The sequence below is a fragment of the Psammomys obesus genome, unplaced genomic scaffold (assembly GCF_907164565.1).
Source record: "Psammomys obesus unplaced genomic scaffold, mPsaObe1.curated_primary_1811, whole genome shotgun sequence".
NCBI classification, from domain to species: domain Eukaryota; kingdom Metazoa; phylum Chordata; class Mammalia; order Rodentia; family Muridae; genus Psammomys; species Psammomys obesus.
Window position 1 is genome coordinate 58,603 of NW_026589632.1, and position 4,915 is coordinate 63,517.

Genomic DNA, 4,915 nt, shown 5'->3' on the forward strand with positions numbered 1-4,915 from the left:
TCCATTTATTTCCCTGCAAATTTCACCATTTTATTGTTTTTAATAGCTGAATAGGACTCCATTAGGGTTATGTTACTTTTAAAGTGGTGTTGTAGGTGATCCATGACTTCACTAGTATTGAGTAGTTATCTAAGTTTCCAGTACTAGAAATGATTGCCCACTTGCTGAATGGGTCTTAAATCTAATTAGAGAGCTATTGTTTACCATGAATGTATGCATGCCATTACTATACTCTTTAAGCTCTCATGCTACATTGGTCATTGTTGTGGTTCATGGGGGCTTTGCTAGAGAGAACTGCTGTTTTCTCTCCTCCTTTGGAAACTTACATGGTACCTTCTATTCTGGTACCATGAAAGTTAGTCCTCAGTTTATGCAATATTTAACAGGGGTTTTATAGATATATGTATGTATTTAAGTTTAAAGAATATTGGTATCTTATAAAATATTTCATAAGATATTTATAGCATTAAAATTGACTCTGAACAACTAGGACTAGCACTTCCTCAAGATCCATCTATACCACTCCTAGGCATATATGCAAAAGAGGCTCAAGTATACAATAAGGACATTTGCTCAACCATGTTTGTAACAGCTTTATTTGTAATAGCCAGAAGATGGAAACAGCCAAGATGTTCCTCAACTGAAGAATGGATACAGAAATTGTAATCTACACAATGGAGTATTACTCCATAATGAAAAACAAGGAAATCATGAAATTTGCAGGTAAATGGTGAGAACTGGAAAGGATCATCTTGAGTGAGGTGTCCCAGAAGCAGAAAGACATACAGTATATACTCCCTCACATAGACATATAATATAGGATAAACCCACTAAAATCTGTTCATAAAGAAACTAATCAAGAGGGAAGACTCTGGCTAAAATGCTAAATCCCCATCCAGAAAGGCAAAGAGGATGGATATTAGAAGAAGAAGAAAACAGGAAACAAATTAGAAACCTACCACAGAGGGCCTCAGAAAGCCTCTGCCCTGCAGACTATGAAAGCAGATGCTGAAACTTATGGCCAACTGTTGGGCAGAGTGCATGGAATCTTATGAAAGAAGTAGGAAATAGTAACATCTGCAGAGTACAGGAACTGCACAAGGAAAGCAACAGAACCAAAAAATTTGAGCACAGGGGTCTTTCCTAAGACTCATACTCCAACCAAGTACCATGCATGGAGATAACCTAGAACCCCTGCACAGATGTAGCCCATGGCAGTTTAGTGTCCAAGTGGCTTACATTGTGATGTAAGTGATGGGAAGAGGAACTGCCTCTGACATGAACTGATTGGCTTGCTCTTTGATCACTTGCCCCTGAGGGAGGAGCAGCCTTACCAGGCCACAGAAGATGACAATGCAGCCACTCCTGATGAGATCTGATAGACTAAGATCATAAGGAAGGAGGGGGGGGACCTCTCCTATCAGTGGACTTGAGGAGGGGCGTGTGTGGAGAAGGAAGGGGGAGGGAAGGTGGGATTAGGAGGGGAGAAGGCAGGGGTTTATGGAAGATACAAAGTGAATAAAGTGTAATTAATAAAAGTTAAAATAAAAAAATGACTCTGAAAATATTACTAACTTTAGATAAAAACCACAAACAAAATATCACCTGGGGTTTTGTTTCATCTAATTATTTGATTTGTGCCTCCAAGGCAACTCTTCAGTTAAGAGTCTCTAGGGTTCACATTCCCAAGTGTTCTGTGATATAAATGTAAGCCACAATTTGGTGTTGGGATTCTCCTTTTTTTATCTCTTCCTTTCTCAATTAATACTGAGAATATTTTTGTAAAGGTTATGTGATAGAAGTATTTTTTCTAACACAGTCTTTGACATATGCAGTAAAAGCTATATTTTTTCACATTTGAATTATGTTTTTAAAATAAATTGAATTAATAGCAGAGGTACCATAGAGCCTATCAGTTTTATAAATAGTATTAAATGAATACATCAAAATTCTCTGCTTTGTGGTGAATTTATTCGACTGTTATTTATTTTTTATTTTAGAAGAAAAATGATGTATGTCGTAATCTTCTCAGGCTTTAAAATCTACGTGTGACTCTAATGTCTATATAACCACAGAGTCCTGTTAACTAGATGGATTTGTCGTGATGTACATCACTGTACTTGTTAGTATGTAATCAATACTTTTGGAGCATTTTTGCTTGTACATTACATATTTCTTCTTTGTATATACAATCACTTTAGTTTTAATCAATTACATGACACGTGTGTTATACTTATTTCTAGTTATAGCTCACCTCATATTAATTCTCAAAACAAAAACTGGGGATATGAATTATTTTTGATAATTCTGAGTTTCTAAAATACTCGATACGCTATTGAGCAAATACAGAAAATGTAATGAGAAAAGCAAAATGGCTCTCACCAGAAAACCAGAAATGAATTTCCTTTTACAGATACACACGCATAATATGGACACAGTGCACCAAGCCACCAAACAAATGGACACAGATGACAGACACTTCCTGAGCCAAATGGGTGACTTTAAAATTTAGCCTCAAGTTCATTAAAATGAACACAGACTACAATAAGTGGATCCAAAAGTATATGTTCAAAAGATGTGTCAGAACTTGTTGAAACCATGTTTGTTATTGGTGGAAAAGATTTCTCTTTCAACCCTAAGTTGCTCAATTTTTTTAAGAAGAGGTTCAGAGAAAGAACACAGATTTGGGTAGAGGTTTTAACATTCTATTTAGATATAGAATTTTGGCTCAATATAATTTGTGTGAAATGTATAAATGTATTCAGCATGTAATAAGTCTTGTAGATAGAATCAATAAAATCCAAATAGTTGAAGGAAAACTACTCATATATGCCAATGATATTTTTATATGAAGGACACAAGTCTAATATTATCTTAAAGAATGAAATCAAAATATAGAAAAGCAGTAAGGCTTTTAATTTTGGCACACAAACATGTTATTGTTATCTTATGTAAAATTGTGTTAATTTTATGCTGTGTATTATGTTAGGGTCAGTAAGTACTTATAATGTACTTCTAAGGAAAATGTAATTAGATAGTAAAAAAGTATAATTGCAACATTTTGGAAGAACATAGCACATATAGAAACGACCCATTTTATTTTTTACATAATTGGAATTTCTTTGAATACGTAAGAAATTAAATGATCTGAGGTTTCACTGTTTTGTTTTTGTTTAACTAAGATGTGTCTCGATACACCACGAATTTACAGTACACCTGCTACAGCAGGCAATAGCATATTCTATGACTTCATAATGAGATTTTATCCTGTGTCTATGTGATTCACCTCTCATTTTGTGAATTGTATTTTATTCTGGAGTACACATTTGTAAAATATATAGGAAAAAGAACTTTTATTATACTCTGTCAATTGGTGTTTAGAATTTAATTTAATATAACCAGTGAAATACATTTCTATGTAGCTCTTTATGAATAATCATTAAAATTCCAAATGTTTTTCGAGGCTGTCTTATTTGATTGCTTTTCTGTTTCAATTTTTCTATTTTTAACGCAAGGATCAAGAAAACCAGACTTCTTCAGTGACCTTTATTCTCGTGGGCTTTTCTGAATACCCAGAACTCCAGGTGCCCCTGTTCCTCCTGTTCCTGACCATATACACAATCACTGTGCTGGGAAACCTGGGCATGATTGCATCATCAGGGTCAATACAAAGCTCTGTCGTACTCCCATGTACTTTTTCCTTAGTCACCTGTCCTTTGTAAATTTCTGTTACTCAACTGTTGTAACACCCAAACTCTTAGAAAACTTGATGTTGGAAGACAGAACCATCTCCTTCTCAGGCTGCATCATGAAGTTCTTCTTTGCATGTACATTTGTGGTGACGGAAACTTACATGTTAGCAGTGATGGCCTATGACCAGTTTGTGGCAGTGTGCAATCCTCTGCTCTACAGTGCTGTGATGTCTCCTAAGCTGTGCCCCTTTTTAGTGGGTGCATCATACTCTTGGGGTCTAATCTGTTCCCTGACACTTACCTACTTTTTGCTGAGATTATCTTTTCAAGGAGTTAATATCATAAATAATTTTGTGTATGAGCATGCTGCTATTGTGGCTGTATCCCACTCTGACCCTTACATTAGCAAGAAGATTACCTTTTCTGTGCTACATTTAATGAAATAAGCAGCCTGGTCATTATTCTTACCTCCTATGTTTTCATTGTCATCACTGTCGTGAAGATGCCTTCCATCAGGGGCCGTAGTAAAGCCTTCTCTACCTGTGCCTCCCACCTGACTGATATTATTATTTTTCATGGAACCATCCTTTTTCTTTACTGTGCACCTAACACCAAGAGCTCATGGCTTATGGTCAAGGTGGCCTTAGTGTTCAATATTCATCCCTATGTTAAATCCCCTGATATATAGTCTCAGGAATGGAGACATCAAGGCTACAGTCAGGAAGGTGATCAGTAAAATCCTATGATGCCATTTGTTGTCATGTTTGTGTGATTTGTTTATCCATTCATTTTCAAGAATATTGTGCAGAATTTCCAAGATTTCTAAAATGACTGACAGACTAATACTAAAAAACATCAGTGAGTTTAACTCCAACTTAGCTGGCTATTCAAAAATCTATTTAATTTGGAGTTGAGTATTCACCCATAAAATAAGCAAAACAACAATGACCTTTCTGTTCAAATAAACATTTTGAACAGAAATTCAACATGCACAATTTTTAAGTTAGTATACATTAATGATGAAATAAATTTCTGTTTTTAGTCATTGGAAAATGAATATATACATACAAGAAATATATTGAAAAATTTTCAAAATTAGTAAGCTGTTTAATTGTCCCAACTAAGTTATATATGTTTTCTACTATCGCTTCCTAATCATGACTGATATATTTTGGAATTCTGAAATCTTGGTAAAATTCAGTGCACTGCAATGTTAATTCTAC

General features: G+C 35.0%; 1 pseudogene; it reads left to right on the forward strand.

Moving 5' to 3' along the window:
- Positions 1–2,598: 2,598 nt before the first annotated feature.
- LOC129675125 (olfactory receptor 5D13-like) lies at positions 2,599–4,438 on the forward strand (annotated as a pseudogene).
- The last annotated feature ends 477 nt before the right edge of the window (positions 4,439–4,915 follow it).